The 21,432-nt window shown below is 41.1% G+C and overlaps 1 long non-coding RNA gene across 1 annotated transcript in view; it reads left to right on the top strand.

The window, feature by feature from the left end:
• Positions 1 to 15,001: 15,001 nt before the first annotated feature.
• Positions 15,002 to 21,432, top strand: part of LOC113613788 (uncharacterized) — a 29,472-nt gene continuing 23,041 nt past the window's right edge. The window contains exons 1-2 of the long non-coding RNA XR_003430359.1: positions 15,002 to 15,200; positions 18,094 to 18,262. This is a non-coding gene — a long non-coding RNA (uncharacterized LOC113613788). The remainder of the gene's footprint in view (positions 15,201 to 18,093; positions 18,263 to 21,432) is intronic.

The following is a 21,432-nucleotide window of genomic DNA, read 5'->3' as shown; positions in this document are numbered from 1 at the left end:
TTAAGCCCTTGTTGGTCACATCATTTGCAGATATTTTTTCCTATTCCATAGGTTGTCTTTTCATTTTGTTTATGGTTTCCTTTGCTGTGCAAAAACTTGTAAGTTTAATTAGGTCCCATTTGTTTGTTTTTGTTTTTATTTCTATTGCCTTGGGAGACTGACCTAAGAAAACATTGGTATGATTTATGTCAGAGAATGTTTTGCCTATGATCTCTTCTAGGAGATTTATGGTATCTTGTTTTATATTTAAGTCTTTAAGGCATTTTGAGTTTATTTTTGTGTATGGTGTGAGGGTGTGTTCTAACTTCATTGATTTACATGCAGCTGTCCAGCTTTCTCAGCACCACTTGCTGAAGAGACTGTCTTCATCTCCATTGTATATTCTTGCCTCCTTTTTTGAAGATTAATTGACCATAGGTGTGTGGGTTTATTTCTGGGCTCTCTGTCCTGTTCCGTTGATCTGTATGTCTGTTTTTGTGCCAATACCCTACTGTTTTGATTACTGTATCTTTTTAGTATTGTCTGAAGTCTGGGAGGGTTATGCTTCCTGATTTGTTCTTTTTCTTCAGGATTGCTTTGGCAGTTCTGGGTCTTTTATGGTTCCCTATAAATTTTAAGATGATTTGTTTTAGTTCTATGAAAAATGTCATGGGTAATTTGAAAGGGATTGCATTAAATCTGTGGATTGCTTTGGGTACTATTGCCATTTTAACAATATTAATGTTTCCAATCCAAGAGCATGGGGTATCTTTCCATTTCTTTGAATCATCTTTAATTTCCCTTATTAATGTTTTATAGTTCTCAGCATATAAGTCTTTCACCTCCTTGGTCAGGTTTATTCCTAAGTTTGTTTGTTTTTTTTTTGGTGTGATTTTAAAAGGTATTGCTTTTTTATGTTCCCTTTCTGCTATTTCACTGTTAGTGTAAAGAAATGCAACTGATTTCTGTATGTTAATCTTGTATCCTGCTACCTTGCTGAATTCATTTATCAGTTCTAGTAGTTTTTGTGTGGAGTCTTTAGAGTTTTCTATATATAGTATCATGTCAACTTTGTAGATTTTTAAAATAGTTCTTGTGAAAATTACTATTTCAAAAAGTGATCTCATAAAGATGCTGTGAATAACTGATCACTTCTATTAATTAAATGAACGTAGGTGAACAAAGTAATAATTCAGGGTAACCCCTCTGCTATAGACTGAATGTTTGTGATCTCCCCAAATTCATATGTTGAAATGAATCCCCAGTGTGATGGTACTTTGAGGTAAGGCCTTTGGGAGATGATTGGGATTAATGCCCTCATAAAAGAAGACCAAGAAAGCCCCTTACCCTTTCTGCCATGTGAGGTTACAGAGAAAAGATGGACATCTGGTAAGTGGGACCTCACCAGACACTGAGTCTGCCGGTGCCATGATCTTAGACTTCCCAGACTATAGAACTGTGAGAAATAAACGTTTGCTATTTCTAAGCCACCCACTTTATGGTACTTTTTTTATAACACTGGTACTTTTGTTATAGCAGCCAAAACAGACTAAGTCACTCTCTCGGGCCTGATTCATCTGCTAATTCCTGTTGTAGTCATTTTGTTTTGTTTTGTTTTTTCTTAAGTAATCTGGTGAAGTACTTCAATTCCTCATTTTATTTCTTTATTATGTAGATTTTAATTTAACTGATTCTCAAATTGTTGCACTAACACATTCTTTTAGTTCCAGAATTGCCATCATCTTTCTACAATAGTAAATCTAATATTTATTCAGTGTTTATTACCTACTACTGGCCATTGTGAAACGGTTTACATCAATTATCTAATTTAACCTGACAACAATCCAAAGAGGTAGGCAGTATTATTATCATTTTTTTTACAAATTAAGGAACTGAGGAGGAAAGAGGTTAAGACACTTACCCAAGGTCATACAGCTACTCGTCCATAACAGAAAGAAATTCACATTCCTTGGTCAAGGTTAATTCTTGGTGGGACTTCCCTGGTGGTGCAGTGGTTAAGAATCTGCCTGCCAACGCAGGGGACACAGGTTCAAGCGCTGGTCCGGGAAGATCCCACATGCTGCAGAGCAACTAAGCCCATGTACCACAACTACTGAGCCTGCGCTCTAGAGCCCATAGGCCACAACTACTGAGCCCATATGCCACAACTACTGAAGCCTATGTGCCACAACTACTGAAGCCTGCACACCTAGAGTCCATGCTACACAACAAGAGAAGCCACCGCAATGAGAAGCCCACATACCACAAGGAAGAGTAGCCCACGCTCACCGCAACTAGAGAAAGCCCATGCACAGCAACGAAGACCCAATGCAACCAAAAAATAAAATTAATTAATTAACTTAAAAAAGATTAATTCTTGGCAACGATGACTCATTCCTAATTATCAATCATTTTTTAAAATACTATCTGTTTTACGGTCCCATCTCACCTCTTCCATTATGACCCATCCTGTTCTATCCTCCCTCCTCCCAAATAAAAAAGTCCGAAGTCTGGGAAAAAATATATAGATAATTCAATGGGTTTGTTTTTATTATTTGCTTTTCAATGGAAGTACTGGGTCATTTCCTCATTTTTCATTTCATTACGTGTAAGATCTGGCTTGTTGTATTTCATATGTCAGGAATGAAGGAAAATTCTTCAAACGTGGTGTTCTGGCTATCCAAACATTTTCGTAATGATACTTATGGCAAGGTTTAGACAACGAATTCATTGCTGTGATGAATAGGAAGAAGCGGCAGGACCTTGTGTCCTGACTAAAAGGACAAAGCTTGCTTTTGGCATTTTCTTTGGCAATGTTTCCAGGCGGTATTTCTAGGCCAAAAGCCTCCTCCATTTGGTGCTTCTGGAACATGGCTCCTGATTCACAGATTGCAGTCTCTGAGCTGACTAGGTGAGCTCAGAATCAGAGGGACAGGTCTCCTAATCTAGACAAGGTACCAGAGAAGCCTGGGGACAAAATACCTGGCACAGCCTGGAGACATTTTCTTATGATAAATTTAGCCTAAATTGCAAGCCTTATTCTTACTGCAGAAAACAGTGACTCTTTTCCACTTTTTTTGTGAAATCTTATCAGGCCACCAAGGCTAATAAAAAAATGTTGTTTCAAAAGAGAAACGCCTTGTACACAGCTGCTGGCCATGTTATTATTTGAAGGGAAGTTAAAGTTGGCAGTGCTTCTTAAACTATAACATGAATATGAATCTCCTGGGGATCAAAGGTCAAGTTCTGATTCTGGGGTGGGATCTGAGACTCTGAATTTCTAACAGTCCCTGAGAGATGTTGATGTTACTGGTCCATGAATTATGAGGGTATAGGGACCTGTATGGGGAAAGGAGGTTACCTTTCAATATAGCTAACCAATGGTTGGTTTATTTGTTTTTGCTTTTCTTGAGGCCTGTGCTAAGTAATAAAATCTACCTCCCTTTTTTTCCACCTTGTCACTTGTGTTTGGAGAAACACAACGGAAGGAGCAAGCTGTAACTTGTGAACAGCAGACACATTAATAAAAGAAAGCGCCAGAGGAAGAACCCATGACCAGCTTGTTGCCATGACACCAGGTTAATGACACCATGAGGGAAGAGTGATTCTCCCTGGAGCTGGTATCAAGTGACACCATCTTAATTACTCATGGAAAAGACTGCCCTGCTTCCAGCAAACAATTATTTCCTGATCAATACCCCTGTCTTGTTAAGGATGCTTCCTGACCATTTATAACCAAACATCTGATATACTTTCCCTGAGAGGGAGGCCCACCCCCTCAGTTATCTCTACTCAGCTGCAGCCGCAACCCAAACCACACACAAAAGCTTCTACATTTAGCTGTTCTGAATTGTTTGAAACTACTCATTATTTGTTCTGCTTCAGTGACTTTTGACTATAGATGGAAAAATAAGAAGGGCACACAACTTCCCTTTCAGCAACTTGTCTTATGCTTGTGGGTAAAGCCTTGCGTGGGGGAAGGGAGGAAGGTTGTCTTAGGGCTTCTCTGAGGCATCTTCCTGACGTTGGCTGCAGCCACTCTCCCCTCCTCTCACGCCTGTTCACTTCACTTTTGGTTGTGGCCCAGGGGCCTCATGGACTCCTGTCCCATCTGATACCTGGTGGGATATGGGTGAGGAGAGTGGTGCGGCTCTCACTTCCCCTCTTGCTTCTCTGTTACTTCCTTCCATAACATCACCACACTGAGCTGAACATTTTCCTGAGTGTAGCAGGTTGAATACCGTCTCCCCCCCCGAATTCATGTCTACCAGGAACCTCAGAATGGGATCTTATTTGGAAACAGAGTTTTGCAGATGTAATTAATTAAGACAAGTTCACATTAGGTTGGGATGAGCCCTAAATCCAATTCCTGGTGTCCTTATAAGAGCAAAGGACACACAGGGAGAAGGCCATGTGACAATGGAGACAGAGACTGGAGTGATGCAGCCACAAGTCGAGGAGTTCCGAAGATTGCTGGCAACCACCAGAAGCTAGGAAAAGACAAGGATTCCCCTCCTAGAGCCTTCAGAGAGAGCATGGCCATATCAATACCTTGATTTCAGAGTTCTAGCCTCCAGAACTGTGAGAATGAATTTCTATTGTTTGAAGCCACCCAGTTTGTGGTACTTGTTATGGCTGCCCTAGGCAACTAACACAATGAGTGAGGGAATTAAAGGAATTAAAAGGTATGCTGGAAAGAATTTAAAACTGGAAAATATGACTTCTCCTACACTCCAAAGAAAAAATCTCTGAGAATTAAGGCCTTCATAGGGCTCCACCATTTCCCCACTTTACTCAAGGTTCAGGTCAGGGCTTTGTACGGGAGCATCTTCTCCAAACCTCCACAGTTCAACTCTGCCATCCGGCTCTTGCGAAATCTCATGCACTACCATTAGGGACTGGTTTCACCCTAGGACTGATTTCCCTTCCCCCACAGTTTATGATAATAACTCCTAGCTGTGTTTTCTCCTAATTCTGAATTATCCAGCCCAGAAGCATACTATAGGGGAAGGGCTTCCAGCAGGACCGTCTATAATGAGCAATGGTACATTAAACTTATTCAAGCGCTCCTTCCTGTGGAAGCTGTGGACCTGCCCCTGCTTTCTTTTGAGTGTTCATTGTGTAACTCTGGGACTGCAAATGTGTGTGTGTGTGTGTGTGTATGCGGGCACACACACATGCACACACACACCCTTCCCTAGGACACACACCCATTCTCAAATACAATACAATCCAGTGGAGGAAAGAAAGTTTTATAACTGCTTCATATTTAGCAAGGCCACCCGTCTGCGGTGGGGTTAGAACTTTATATGGTGGAACCATTACTATTACTGTGTAGATGGAGATAATGGGCGTGTTTCACCTTCAAACAGAGGATAAAAACATAAGCCTCATCGGGCATTTTTGGCACTGAAAAAAGGGAGAGAAAATCCCTGTGGCTATTCTCTGTCTCTTAAAATCATAACATTTCCACTTTCTTTTAATTAAAACAACAACAGAAGAGAGTTCTGGCACAAAGAATGAAGCCAGCACCAACTATGGCTGATCATAAAATAAGAAAAAAAAGGAATTGAATGGAACAGAAAAGAAAGAAAACGTTGACATCTGAGCTCTGGGCTGCAGAAATTGCACCTAAACAATAAAGAATGCCTAGTTGCTCACTCTGTCTCTCTCCCTCTCTCTTTGGAATTCTGGGTTTCCTTGCTTCCAAAACAATGAATGGCTTCTGACAAGAGTGGTTTTGGGAAGAAAGACCTGCTATTGGTGTTGAGGAAGATTGATTCTCCTAATTTATAATCAAGGTTTTTTTGTGTGTTGTTTGAGCTCAAAATTCATTCAGATAGACTTTCAGAGTTTTCAGTCGATTAAAGTGACTCAGAAAAAACAATCCTGAGTGTGTGTCTTTCTGCTGTGCTAATCTTAAGCCACTTTAAAAACTTTTTTTATTAGCATAAATAATGCAGGTTGATTATCAACAGATAAGAAAAATAGTGTGCAAAATAAAGGAAAATAAAAGCATATAACAGCATTGATGCAGGAATAACTATGAATATTATTACTAATATTGCTAATATTCTTCCAGGCTTTTTCTTTATTTACAAATATTATTAATATGTTAAAGATGGGATCACACTGTATTTTCTGTTTTCTAATCTGCTTTTGTTCCTAAACTATATTTTGTAAATATCTCCCTTGTCAGTAAGTGTGCTTCCATATTGATTTCGTCGACCCTGTAAGTACGTTTGTACAGTGTCAGGTGAGCTGGAACTATATTTCCCAGAATTTCCTTCCCCATATGGCCCTGGTTAGAGTTGGTCACAGGAGAAATTTATGTGAGTGGAAACTGATGGATGGTGGAAAAGCAGCTACAGCTGTTTTGTTACATTGTGAGGTGATCTGGGACCAGGTGCTGCTACAGGTCCCGCAAACTGTCACCAATCTTCTGGTTCACTTGTTAGGTTGGAGTGACACATGGCCTTCAGCAACTTTGGCTCCTTTCGCGTCTGTGAATCCTGAGACAGTTGTACGTGCAGCTCCGTGTTGAAGGGCAGGAACTTACACTGCAGATTATCTGCATCTTTAAGATTGAGAGATGGATGTGGTGTTCAGGTTGTCATCTTTGAACTTTGGGTTATTCTCACAGGTTCCATTTTGTCCATCCTTCTTTCTCAGGTTCTGGGTCTGCCAATTTCAAGCCCAGCACCAGAAGCAGAAGCTGCAGCCCTACGTAGACTGCTTAGCCACCTCCCACGTTGCCTGATGTCTAATCCCTACTGTGGTTCTGTTTCTCCTATCGAGCAGTAATCAGTCCAGAATTTGGTACCAGATGTGAGGTGTCCTTGTTACCTATTGCTGTGTAACAAAACATCCCAATGTTTACTGGCTTAAAACAATAATAATAATCATATTGTAACTCTCCTGGCTGTGGGTTGGGCATTGGGGAAGCACCCAGTGGGGTGGGTCTGGTTTGGTTCTTGCTTTTAGATTTCTGCCAATAGTTTTCTCAAGGCCCTCTGGTTCCACCCACAGCCCAGTCCCAAAGCCAATGCCACTTGCTTTAGGGTTTGGTTATGGCAGCATTCAATTTCCAGCCACTGAATTCTCTGTTTGTCTATCACTGGCTTAAAAATCACCCCCAAACAATAATAATCATTATATTATCTCCCACAGTTTCTGTGTGTAGAGGATTTGGGAAGGACTCAACTGCCAGCTTGCAGCTCAGCGTCTTCCTATGGTGGCAGTCAGATGATAGTTGGAGCTAGAACAGCAGGGGGTGGAGCAGCTGGGGACTGGCCAGGCATCTCTCTCTCCACTTGTAGTCCCAGGGCCTCCCCCCGTGGGCCCCCTCACAGCATGGCAGCCTCAGGGCATTCTATGGAGGCTGAAGACTTTAACAAGTAACCCCGCGAGTAAGGCATACCTTTAATTACTTATTTTATTTTACTTTTTATTTTTATTTTTCTTGGCTGCGTGGCATGTGGGATCTTAGTTCCCTGACCAGGGATCAAACCTGTGCCCCCTGCATTGGAAGCACAGAGTCTTAACCACTGGACTGCCAGGGAAGCCCCATTACTTAGTTTATTTTTGTTTCAAGAGTATAATATCTTTTCTTCCTTCTCTAAGGATATATTAATAATACTTTTTTTTTAGTTCTCAGCTCCTTCCATGGTTTGTTAACTCCAAATTTTTTGTTTGCTCTCTTTCATAAGTCTCATTATTTTAATTTGCATCTCTTTAATTATTAATAAAGTTAAACCTTTAAAAGCTGCTTATTGGTCACATGCATTTTTTTTCCTTTTTGAATTGCCTGTTCATTTCTTTTGCCCATTTTTCTATTGCAGTGATTGTCTTCTTCTTAAAGGTTTTATTTTATTTATTTCCTTTAATATTTCTTTATTTATTTAGCTGTGCCAGGTCTTAGTTGCAGCATGTGAGATCTTTAGCTGGGCCATGCGGGATCTTTTTTTTTAAATTGCTGCATGCGGGATCTAGTTCCCTGACCAGGGATTGAACTCAGGCCCCCTGCATTGGGAGTGTGGAGTCTTAACTGCTGGACCTCCAGGGAAGTCCCTTAAAGGTTTTAAAGAAAGCTTCATATGAAAATGACACTAAATGTTTGCATTCGTATTGCAGATATTATTCTTCCATATAGTCATCATATTTTCCAAACTAAAAATTAGGATAAATGCTGTGTAAAAGAATGTTTAGGGCTTCCCTGGTGGCGCAGTGGTTGAGAGTCCGCCTGCCGATGCAGGGGACACGGGTTCATGCCCCAGTCCGGGAAGATCCCACATGCCAGGGAGAGGCTGGGCCCGTGAGCCATGGCCACTGAGCCTGCACGTCCGGAGCCTGTGCTCCGCAACGGGAGAGGCCACAACAGTGAGAGGCCCGCGTACCGTAGGAAAAAAAAAAAAAAAAAGAATGTTTACCTGATTTACAAATGTATGTATATAAAAAGATTTACCAAAATCTATAAAAATAAGTTATAATAATTTGGCTTTAAAGAAAATAATAAAAATTCCTGAAATAACTGTTCTGAAAACCACTCCCTATAAGATAATGGCTCTCAATCCTGGCTGCACATTAGAATCATTTGGGGAACTTTCAAAAGTACTGATGTCTGGTTCCTACCCACACCAAAGATTTCTCTGGAGATCTGCAACCAGGGTTGGAAACGTCTGATGTATTTCATCAGTCCTGTTGATCAAGGTAGACTTCTTGTGGGTAAAGATTCCCTCATGGAAAACTTGGAGCAGAGCGCTACATGTGAGCTTGCCTTCCTGGGCTTCTTTTGAACCAGCCCTCTTATTGAGAGGTTACAAAAAGTCCATTTGTTCATACATGTCTCCTCCTCCCCTGCCACCACCAGCTGCCTGATATTCTGAGTACTGTTGTCAGTCCTTAAGGGCTCTTCTCTTAAGAAGTAGGGTATTTGCATTTAGCTAAGGCATCATGTTGCTTGGAAGAGTAATACATCGCCTACCTAATTCCTTACAACCCAAAGTGGGGTTTGGGCCAGCAGGCCCTTAGGTCCCACCCCAGGCCCAGTGAATCAGAATCTGCCTTTAAATCAAATTTTCAGATGACTCATAGGCACATTCAAGCTTGAGAAGGATGAATATACAGGGAATTTTCCACCAGGGTGTAAGCTTCAGGAGGACAGGGACCTTGTCTATCTTGTCACAGGAAGCACTTGCAGTAATATAAGTTGAATTATGAATTTCATTATTAAAGGAAGTTAAACATGTTATATAATCTGAGTCATATAATATGGGTCAACAGGACTTTCTTTGGGTGCCATAATGACAGGCAGAATCATATTCTGGATATATATATTATTCAAGGTAGCATGATATTTATGTATGCTGTATTAGTATGATTTAGGTTGCTTGGCACACATGCTGTGCCTTAATAGGTATAGTAACTTATTACTGCTCTTTGTATTTTTTTTTTTTTTTTTTTTTATTTATTTTGGTTTTTAGAGCAGTACGCGGGGCTCTCACTGTTGTGGCCTCTCCCGTTGCGGAGCACAGGCTCCGGACGCACAAGGCTCAGCGGCCATGGCTCACGGGCCTAGCCGCTCTACGGTATGTGGGATCTTCCTGGACCGGGGCACGAACCCGTGTCCCCTGCATCGGCAGGCGGACTCTCAACCACTGCACCACCAGGGAAGCCCATGCTCTTTGTATTTATTTTAACATTCCATAAAAGACTCTCATGTAACTTATTTAATCTCTACGGTGTGTAAGGACTTGACTCTGAATCAGGAGAATATGGGTATCTCCACTTAGCCCATGAGCAAACACAAGATTGAGAGGTTTGTAGAAGGCTTGATAGCGAGTTAATACCAAACTAGAATTTGCACTCAAAACCCCAAAGTTCCTAGTCTACAGGCTAACCACTGAAGGCTTGTATTTAGAACTCAGCATTGCATAATACTAATACTGCAGGGAGAACGTGAAAAAAATTATAATAATGGGTAATGCAACTTTTTCATTTAAAGGCATTTCCCCTAGTTTTATACATTGCTACTTTTTGTTTTGAGTTAACTAATTAACGTTTACAGTAAAACTCCCAAGTGAATATTGACAATACAATCCTTTAAAGATTCCCTGAAACAAAATTTAAAATAAAATCTTACTGGGTATTCATCAGAGAGGTAACATGAAATTGTTCTTCCTTTTACAGCTCTATATCTTTGTGAGCTTGGAAGGAGAACATATTCTATTTTATGGAACTGTCACTTTAGTTTGTGCATCAGAAAATAAACCTTCATTTCTTTTAGATGGCATTCAGAATAATCTCTGATCCTGTGATTTACTTCTTCGTTCACCAGAGGATATTTGCAGCAAAGCGAACCTCAGAGATGGTTGTTTAGGATAATGTTATGACGTTAGAGGTGAAGTAGATAAGAGGCATTTGGAGGGAGTAAATGACAATGTGATAAACTCTTATAAATGATCCCTTCCTCACCTATTTTTCACAGGAATGTCATTAGATGCATTCAGCTATCTTGCTCAATAGACTTTATTGTTTAAACCCAACAGTGAGAACTGTTTCATAGTTGTCTTTACGTCCCTCAGAATTTTGTACCTGATTGCTTTGCATTTGATATGAGTTCCACAAAGTTGTCTAATTGAATCGCTCAAGTGTATTGTGACACCCCATGTTTATATCCTCTAGATGAAGACCCCCCAGAAAACCTAAAGCAATAATGATAAACACTATACTGAATCCAGATTCTTTAAACTATCCTCAAATAGATTAAAATGGGGCATTATCAAACTGTAGATTTCACCTCTGCAAAGTCTGCCCTTAGAGTGAACACCATACATAACATCCCAGCACCATTTTTTCCCCTGGAGCTTTCCCCATCCCTCCCCTCTTGGTCTAAGTAGAAAGACAATAAATTTGGACATGGTGAATGGGTCATGCACCACAGATCTGGATGTGTTTTATTCTGGAAATAAGTGACAAATGTAAGCAAAGTTTTACCTGAAGAGACCTGGAGAGAAAAAAGTCATTTCTATATACTGAGAACTTGTAGGTATAAGGTGCTGCCCTGAATTCTTTATATATAACAGTCTCTACTATCACTGCCTTCCATATACAGATAAAGGAAACTGTGACATGGAACTACTGAGTAGCCCTCCCAAGCTAGTGAGTGGCAGGGCTAGGATTGGAACTCAGGCTATCTGACTCCAAAGTCATTACTCTCTGTGCTATGCTGCCTCTTCAAAATGATGGTTAATCTTTCCTTTTTTTTTTTGGTACGCGGGCCTCTCACTGTTGTGGCCTCTCCCGCTGCAGAGCACAGGCCCCGGACGCACAGGCTCAGCGGCCATGGCTCACGGGCCCAGCTGCTCCACGGCATGTGGGATCTTCCCGGACCGGGGCACGAACCCGTGTCCCCTGCATCAGCAGGCGGACTCTCAACCACTGCGCCACCAGGGAAGCCCTAACCTTTCCTTTTCTTATTCAATGAATTAAGACCTCCCGCCCCCCATTAGAACTAATTTGTCCTGCATCCCATTCCCACTTCGCTGGATAAACTTATTAATAAAACCTATCATTAAAGCCCCACCCTAAAGTTATCATGGGAAGCAGAGAGTTTAAGGGATTCCAGTACCAATTAGCTTTCCCAAATAGCATATTTTGTTTAGCTGTGACTCTGGAAGGCCAAAGACTGATGCTAATCACCATGATCTTGGTGGGCCAAGATGTTTCTGAACAAGTGGGATGCTCCGTGGGTGCCCAGGCAGATGGTTTCTCTTTTCTGGATCTCAGTGTTCCTGTCTGTATAACAAGGATTTTGGATTATGTGATGGGCAGTGTTCCTTCCAGGCCTACACCACCTACTTCAGCTTATTACTGTTTCCTGGGCATGTGAGTGGGCACCTGACTGCCCAGGGCTCCATGATATTCATCTGCAATTCTAGGCAGCTCTTGAAGCAAGTATGAAGGATAAAAATGCCAATAAAGCAAAACATATATGCAGTGACAAAGCCTGACACAACTGATGAAAAATAATGCAAAGAAACTTCATGAAACCCAAGCAAATAGATGAATGATGTAAGCATTTGTTGGTCCTCCTTGGTGGGACAAATGAAATGGGTATCAGTATGGTAGGACAAAGCCCATTGTAGCCCTTTGTCAATGACCTTGAGGAGTGCTGGCTTCTACTCTTTACCAGGGTATCAACATTTTCTATACAATAAATACCTGTAGAGCATCCAATATGTGTCAGGGACTGTTCTAGGCACTGAGGAGCATGTATGTCTTAGTTCATTAGGGCTGCTAGAACAAAAATATCATAAACTTATATGTTTATAGCTTATAAATAATAGAAATCTATTTCTCACAGTTCTGGAGGCTGGAAGTCCAAGATCAAAACAGTGGCAGAGTCCATGTCTGGTGAGGCCCCACTTCCTGGCTCATAGATGGCCTTTTTTTCACTATAACCTCACATGGAAGAAGGGGTGAGCTAGGTCTCTGGGGTCTCTTTTCTAAGGTCATTCATCCCGATCATGAGGACTTTGCCCTCATAAGCTACTTACCTCCCAAAGGCCTCACCTCCTACTACTATCACCTTGGGGGTTAGGATTTCAACATATGAATTGAGGGGTGGAGAACACAAACATTCAGTCCACAGCAGTCTAATAAAAAAAAACTAAGATTATTATCCTCATGGAGTTTATGTTAATTTTAGAAGGAGCTACCCTTTCTCCTTTTTGTTCAGATGCTTTTTGTTTTTTCAGTCCTCTTAGGGATAAAATGTGGGAAGCCACACAGAATGAGGCAACAAAAGTATTACCAAAAAGTGGCCCCAATTCCCTGACCATCTAATGGCACTGGAGAAACCCGAGATGGGATGCGCCTGAGGTGAGGTCCTGAGGCACATGTAACAGGTAAACTTCTGCAATGGTATGGCTCTGCATTCAACTTGAAAGCCTTTTCCCCCCTACAATGAAGTGGCCTAGAAATATGAATTTTTAAAAAACAATGGTCTAAGATATCTTAAGTCCAAAACACCACTCACCTCAGAAGGTGCAGGCTGAGATTCCTCTTGGTTTTTCTCCTTCTGAAGTGATTGCACATCAGCTGCCTCCCTCCCCACCTGGGCTTCTAAGAGCCATTACATTCTTGCCCTGTCTTCCCCATCATGTCTTTTTTCCTCTCTGCTATTAAATGGAGCTGACTGTACTAGAATGTGCAGAGAATAAGTAGGCCTCCAGACTTCCCAACTGCAGAGTGGTGGTCAGCAGTGCAACGAAAAGGAAACACTGAATGACAATTGCTTTCCAGAAACACTGGCTGATTTTAACAGTTGTGGACCCTTCTCCTGCTACAGTGATATTTTTGTGCCTATGTTTGTCAAGGACTACAGTGTTATCCTTGGACCCTCTCTGGTCACATGCTCCAGACCAGGAATCTGGGGTCTGACTTCTTAAGTGTAGTTGAACTCGGGAGAAAACTGCTGGAGACTTTGATTATTCCAATTATTCTTTAAATAATTACTGTCCTCCATTTTTCTGAATATGCTGTCTTCCAGCCATCTGGACTGGGTCGCCCCTGCCTCTGAGTTTGTGGCTGAGCTAACTCACTGCAACCACCAACTGGGATGAGTTTGACTCCCTGGGGCTTCATTATCCTCTCCCAGCTGCTTTCCTACACAAGTGTGAGCCCTTTGGGCTTTGCCAGGGAAAGAGCTTCAAAGTGTGGTGCTTACCCAGTTCTAGGATCTAGAAAATATGCATCCAGCAACACTTCCCCTTGCCTGTCCCCACACCCTAGGGCAGGGGATGAAGGAGTTTGGGATGGAGGATTGGGCATAAGAAAGTTGTCTTCTTTTTAAAGCAACTGAGTGATACAACCACTCAACCACCTGCAGGATATGACTCAATGCAGGAAATTGTGACACTTGCCTTCCATGCTTCTCTCCTCAGAGCTGTCTGCCGTTATCCAGGACAATAAGCTGCACCTTATTTTCAAATCCCTCCTTTACCTTTACGTAAATTCATTGTCTCAGTTCTCATTCCTTAGGACTCCGTCTGTGTGACAGCAGTGGGGAGCGGGTCTTAGGTGACCACCTATGAGTTTATCATGGGAGTGGGTGTCAGCAAAACAAAGAAAGGATCTGTACTTCCTTATTCTGATTACTGTCAAATTAGGATTCTGAGATGTAGACGACCACGCAGCTGGGAGTCAGAGATGCCAAACGTGTTCCTGAAGAGACTGCTATTTATTAGATGGTCTGAAAGAATCTTGTTTGAGCTGTAAGGCCAGCCTCGATGTTTGCTTTTGAGAAAAAGGAACATCTGATATATTCAGGGAGTAAGGCGGATTTGTTATCCTAACATCATGCAGCTGGTAATAGGAATCATTGAAGCCAGTATCTCAGTCATCACTGGAAGTAGGTTCTGAGGCTTCTCCATGGAATATTTTGAGTCAGTGAGTCTGAGGTGGGCCTGGGAGTACGCATTTTTCACAAGCTTCCCACCTCCCTTCCCCCTGACTCCAGGGAAGTGGAGAAAAATTTTTTTTGTTGTTTGTGTGTTTGTTTGTTTATTGAAGTATAGTTGATTTACAATGTTGTATTAATTTCTGCTGTACAGCAAAGTGATTCAGTTATACATATATATTCTTTTTCATATTCTTTTCCTTTATGGTTTATTACAGGCTATTGAATATAGTTCCCTGTGCTGTATAGTAGGACCTTGTTGTTTATCCATTCTATATATAATAGTTAGCATCTGCTAATCCCAAACTCCCAGTCCGCTCCTCCCCCAACCCTCTCCCCCTTGGCAACCACAAGTCTGTTCTCTATGTCTGTGAGTCTGTTTCTGTTTCATAGATAAGTTCATTTGTATCATATTTTAGATTCCACATATAAGCGATAGCATATGGTGTTTGTCTTTTTCTTTCTGACTTACTCAGCTTGGTATGATCATCTCTAAGTCCAAGAGAAAATGTTGATTTAAACCAGTGGTTATCAAACTGTAGCCTGCACCAGAATGATCCAAAAGGCTTGTTAAAACACACCTACCCCCAGAGTTTCTGATTTGGGAGGTCCTGGTGGGGCTTGAGAATCTGCACTTCCAACAAGTTCCCAGGTGACGTTGATGCTGCTGGTCCAGGGACCACATTTTGAGAAGCACTGATTTAAACAACCCAGTTTCTCTGTGCGGATCCTTTGCTTTGAAAACCCTTTTACTGCTCTGGTAGGTCGGTAGATCAGTGGGAAGAGGCTCGGGTTGTGGGGTTTGGGTGTGGGTGTTGAACTGTTTGTGGTCCGGGAGGAGAGGGGTTGTACTGTATCCCAAAGATGCACTCCGCAGCAACTTCTGGACTTCATGGCCCTCTCGCCACAGCTCCCTCCCCGAAGGCTTTGAACCAAGCAAAGCCTGCTGAAGTAGGAGCATAGCTGTTATAGTTTGAGCATTTTCTGCCTATTTCCTTTATTCCACCGACCTCCATGGGGGTCACTCTTTGCCGCCTGTTACCAACATCATCATATTTGTGTTGCCTACAGTTGTCAGGTGCTCTCAACGGTATCTGATTTGCAATACAAGAAAAGATGGTTTAATGAAAGAGTTAGCTTTTAATGAGAGTCCTGACTTGCTGAAACCACGATTGCGTAATCCTGCTTGAAATCATAGCAGCAAATACATTTTAAAATTCTAAATATCCCAAAACTCCCATTATATTCAAGAATCTTTTAAACTTTGGTTGCCTGAGGGAAGGGGAACTCTGTAGCTAAGGTGGGGAGGAAAGTTTTCACCAAAAATTCTTTCACGGTTTGAATTCTGAACTTGAATGAACTCTTAAAAAGATAAATCTCAAAAAACAACAAAACCAAAAACCCCCTCTAACATTGCACCGTAGCACTGACTGGAATAAACAACAGTAATCCAGCTCCATGTGTTTCTTTAAGTTTTTCGTTTATTTTTGAATATGGAGTCCATTCACATGGTTCAACGTTTTAAAAATACATAAAAACAGATACAGTAAAAAAGTGTCCTCCCAATCTCACCACCCTTTTGACTGAATTCTTATCCTCCATCCTCATGGCTAACCACTTTTATTAGTTTCTAGTAGATTCCTTGTAAAACTGTTTTTTATGGAAATACAAATATGTTTTTGTTTTTCTCCTTTTCACATTTTAATAATATGTCCTAAGGCTCCTTCCATATCAGATTAGACAACTTCCCATTATTTCTCTAGTCACAGAGCATCCGTATTTACTAGTATTCCATACTTTGTTTAGCCATAACAGTGGGCATTTGGGTTGTTTCCAAACTTTTGTAATTATCTGTTCCTTCTTGCAACATTAAAAAAAATTGTTTTAAGTTGTATCAGTCGTCTAATTCATTTGCTGATGAATGTGAATGAGGTCTTCCCATGCCAGCCACCGTCCTGGGTGTTCCTGGGGAGCCAGGTGAGTGGGGTCCCTGGAATACCCCACCCAACACACTGTACTCATTTATCTCCTTTAGTCCCCACAAACACCTTAGGTGGTAGGTACTTCTTGTGTCTCCATTTCACATGAGAAAACTGAGGCTTAGGAAAGTCAAATAACTTCTCTAAACTTCTCCATGCATCTGGAAGACGGCCAAATTTGTATTTCAATCTTGTTTATCTGACTCCAGAGTCAGATCCTGGGATTTAATTAATTTAATGTTAATTAAACTCTTACAGTACTTTTTTCCATTGGTATCTACACATTGTTTTTCCAGGAGAAAAGAAGCACTGATTCATTATGACTCTAATCTCTAAATGTTACTTAGGTTATAAATGTAACATTCTTCCCACGATCATTCAATTTTCTTAATTTCAAGAATAAGCAATGCGTTAATTCCATGGAGTAGGGACTGACTTATTCCTCTTTGCTTCTGCTTCTTCTCAGCCAGCACCTGGCAGGACAGGCACTTAGTGGCTTACATGGTCTCTTTCTCTTTGATTACCCAAAAGTATTCATCTTCCTGCTGCCCCACAGTGGGAACTGTTTGTCCAGCACTTGGAGCACCTTAGAGGACAATGTTATGGGTACATCTAACCATTTTTACTTTCAGAGACTTTTTTGGAGAGTGGCAGTGTGATTTTTGCTGTCATTAACATTCTACTCACTCTGAATAGTGGTTGTATTTGGGTGGAGGAACAATGGTAGTGAGGTTTTCTCTGCATACCTGTTTTCCTCAAAAATCTGTATCCTTTTAAATAAAAGTTATTTTGCTAGTTTTTTTAATTTTAAAAGAATTGCATCGATATGGTCAGAACTCAATGAATATTGAAAAGCATAAAATAGGAAAAATTGAAGTTTCCTTTCTACCCACCCATCTAGTCAATCTGTGCCCATCCCCACTGCTGCATTCCATTTCTCAGCCCATTGACAGTTTCTTGGGTATCCTTTCAGAAATGTTTTATGTGTATTCAGAATATATATGAAAAGCTGCAAAAATTCCAGCAATGGAATTTTAACCAATCAATCAGGAATTGCCTAATCAGCACTAGTTAGGTCCTCAGCTTGATAGACCCCTGCTAACCCCTAAGAGAGTACCCGTGCAACAACCAACCTGATTTTTTTGCCTAGTATAACTTCCTTGTTCCTGCTGCCTTCTGCCTGTAAAGGTCTTTCATTTTTATAGCTCCTGGGAGCTCCTTTCTAGCTGTTAGATTGGATACTGCCCAATTCATGAATCATTGAATAAAGCCAATAAGATCTTTAAGATGTACTCAGTTGAATTTTGTTTTTTAACGGTCCTTTAAGAGGATCTATATGAAATTGGCACATGGGATGGATTGAAGTGGAGGAGAAATTCCTCCAAGGAGAGCAGTTAGCACGTTATTGCTGTAAACCCAAGTCAAGGGATAGGATAAATCTATGGGAATGCAAAGAAAGGGATTAGAGAAAAAAAATGGTGCTTTACATGGAAAAACAGGCTTTGCAGATGTGATTAAGGTTAAGGACTTTGAGATGGGAGGGTATCTTGGGTCATCCAGGTGAGCCCAGTGTAATCAACGAGTCCTTAGAAACAGAGACGTTTTCCTGGCTGTGGAGCGAAGAAGATACAACTATGGCAGAATGGTCAGAGATGCAATCTTGCAATCTTGCAGGCTTTGAAGGTGGAGTAAGGGGGCTACAAGCCAAGGAATGTGGAACACCTCTAGAAGCTGGAAAAGGCAAGGAAATAGATGACTTGTGGAGCTCTGGAAAGGAACAACCCTGTCGACACCTTTATTTTAGTCCAGTGAGACCCACGTTGGACTTCTAACCTACAGAACTGTAAGACAGTACAACTGTGTTTTTTTAATTGCGATATAATTGACATACGACATTATATTCGTTTTAGGTGTACAACATAGTGACTCAATATTTGTATATACTGTGAAATGATCACCACAATAAGTCTAGTTAACATCCATCACCAAGTAAGTAGAATGGACAGGTTTATTGTTAGTGATTGAAAAGGACTCAGCGCTGTGGAATAAACCCTAGGTGTGCTGCATTCACAACTCTTAGCTGCTCTTTTGTTCATACATCCATTCCATTTAGTTTCATTCCTTGGAACAGGAAAATTCAACCTTTAATAAATTGCTACAATTGCCATCCTACTCAGTATTATGCATATCAGAAAATGATCCCAGTCTTGATGTTTTACCACAAAATATGTATACATTTAGCATTGGCAAAATGATAAAGGGGATTACTGAACCTCTTAACTGAGGAGAGCAGGATGAGCCATGAAGCAAGCATAGGGTGAGACGAGCATGTGGTTACTGGATGTTCTTATAACATTGTTGATACTCTGACACACTCATCTGGCTAATCCCTCTAGCTATTTATTTGTAAGAGAACATTCATTATCACAATCCTTTGGACTCTGACGATTTTGGTAATCATCTATTCCATTTGTATCTTCTTTTTCACCATGCAATTGAGCTCTAGGACAGAGGAAAATTTGCAGCAGAGTCTGAAATTGAGCAGAAAAGTTTTGTCTCCATATGAAGCAATTGGATAAGCAGGGGAAAGAAAGCAGCATGTGTGCCACTAATTAACAACTAGTCCACTGATGGAATGTCAGTGGTGTGATTTGGTGGCGAGATCCGTGCCTCATCAACAGTCACTGGTCTTTCGTTGTCACTTTCTGCCTCTTTCTCTCAGTCACTTCATCCCAGATGGAATCCCCAGAATGAAAAAGTTCATCTTCCTTCTCGGTGGCCATGCTCTCTTGTCCCTGAATTAGTCTTCCATGCATCTTTGCAGCTTGTTTGCTAGCCATCTCCCCACTGTTCATGATAAGATGGGCATTTTGGCTCACGTGATGAGAAATATATTTCATCCATTAAATGACAATACATCCATATATTTCCTGATGAATGCGTAATGTCAGACATCTACAATACAAGAGCTCTTCTGTGATAAATTTACACCTAAAACTGTTGAGGAGTGAGAGCATAAAGTTTGTAGTTGATTTAAGTAGAAGACAGGATTTAGCTCTGCTATTGGAGATCCTCAGCTTGGCCTGGTGTGGTGCTGCGGCCACACTCCAAAGCATCTCCTGACAGATGAACCGGTCACCTTCTCATTCTGATCCTCTGTTTTTTTTCTGTTGTTGTTACATCTTTATTGGAATATAATTGCTTTACAATGGTGTGTTAGTTTCTGCTTTATAACAAAGTGAATCAGTTATACATATACATATAACCCCATATCTCTTCCCTCTTGCATCTCCCTCCCTCCCACCCTCCCTATCCCACCCCTCCAGGCGGTCACAAAGCACCAAGCTGATCTCCCTGTGCTATGCGGCTGCTTCCCACTAGCTATCTACCTTATGTTTGTTAGTGTGTTTATGTCCATGCCTCTCTCTCGCCCTGTCACAGCTCACCCTTCCCCCTCCCCATATCCTCAAGTCCATTCTCTAGTAGGTCTGTGTCTTTATTGCTGTCTTACCCCTAGGTTCTTCGTGACATTTTTTTTTTCTTAAATTCCATATATATGTGTTAGCATACGGTATTTGTCTTTCTCTTTCTGACTTACTTCACTCTGTATGACAGACTCTAGGTCTATCCACCTCATTATAAATAGCTCAATTTCGTTTCTTTTTATGGCTGAGTAATATTCCATTGTATATATGTGCTACATCTTCTTTATCCACTCATCCGATGATGGACACTTAGGTTGTTTCCATCTCCGGGCTATTTGATCCTCTGTTTTGTGGTCGTCAATGTCTCGCCAGCAGTCGCTGCCTCCTGCCCCTGTTTACCCACAGAACCTTGTTTGTTCTTTTCCTGCACCTTTCATTCTGCCTCTGAGTTAATTTTGGTTGCTTATATGTGTGCTCTACCACTACTAAAATTAAGTCTTTGACAGTAGAGAAGTAGCATACATATTTAAATCTCTCTCAGGTCATAGCAATGATCTGTGTACATAGTAGAAAGATAATAAACACTTGCTGAGTGTTTTTTGAGTGAGTAATGGTGACTGAATTAAGTGATAGTTTTCAGATTCCTAGAGTACCACCTACTTGTTCTTTTCATTTCTTTCTTTAAAGTTTTATTAACTAATATAAGCTAATTAAAAAACCTAGGAACTATACTCAAGTGAAAATAAAAAGGAAAATTACCCATTATCTCTCAACCATGTATAACACCCATACATATGATGCTGTTTATCTATCCAGGCTATTTTCTATACATATGTAAACATATATAGAAATGGGATCCTGCTACATAATTCTTTTTAACTAAAAAACTGAAGAGTGGTATTTTAAACTAAAAATATGTAATCTAAATGCACTTAAATACAATCACTATATCCCTGTATTATCATTTGACAGCTGCAGAGCATTTCATGGTATGGATGTACTTTGTAGTTCTACATTTGTATTACTTCCCAATTTTTGTCTTCACAAAGCCGCTAAAATCTTGTTAGCTTGGGGCCCACCCATCAAAGAGACCCACAATGTCTTTTTTTTTTTTTTTTTTTTGGCTGTGTTGGGTCTTTGCTGCTGCACGCGGGCTTTCTCTAGTTGCAGCGAGCAGGGGCTACTCTTCTTTGTGGTGTGTGGGCTTCTCACTGCAGTGGCTTCTCTTGTTGCGGAGCACGGGCTCTAGGCACATGGGCTTCAGTAGTTGCGGCACATGGGCTCAGTAGTTGTGGCTCGTGGGCTCTAGAGCGCAGGCTCAGTAGTTGTGGCGCATGGGCTTAGTTGTTCCGTGGCACGTGGGATCTTCCCGGATCAGAGAACAAACCTGTGTCCCCTGCATTGGCAGGCAGATTCTTATCCACTGCGCCACCAGGGAAGACTCACAATGTCTTATGTGGTTGCAGCAACCCTTAACTCCATCATGACCTGGGAGTATTTCCTGGTGGCTGGCTGCACAGGACCTTTTTTGTACCCTTAACAAAATTGTGTGGGATACAATAAAGAAAACTGTACTTATTAAATCTGC

The sequence above is a fragment of the Aethalodelphis obliquidens genome, unplaced genomic scaffold, assembly GCF_003676395.1.
Source record: "Aethalodelphis obliquidens isolate GAN/ISIS:26980383/991018 unplaced genomic scaffold, ASM367639v1 scaffold4, whole genome shotgun sequence".
NCBI classification, from domain to species: domain Eukaryota; kingdom Metazoa; phylum Chordata; class Mammalia; order Artiodactyla; family Delphinidae; genus Aethalodelphis; species Aethalodelphis obliquidens.
Note: the sequence above shows the minus strand (reverse complement) of the source record. Positions and strands in the feature narration are given on the sequence as shown.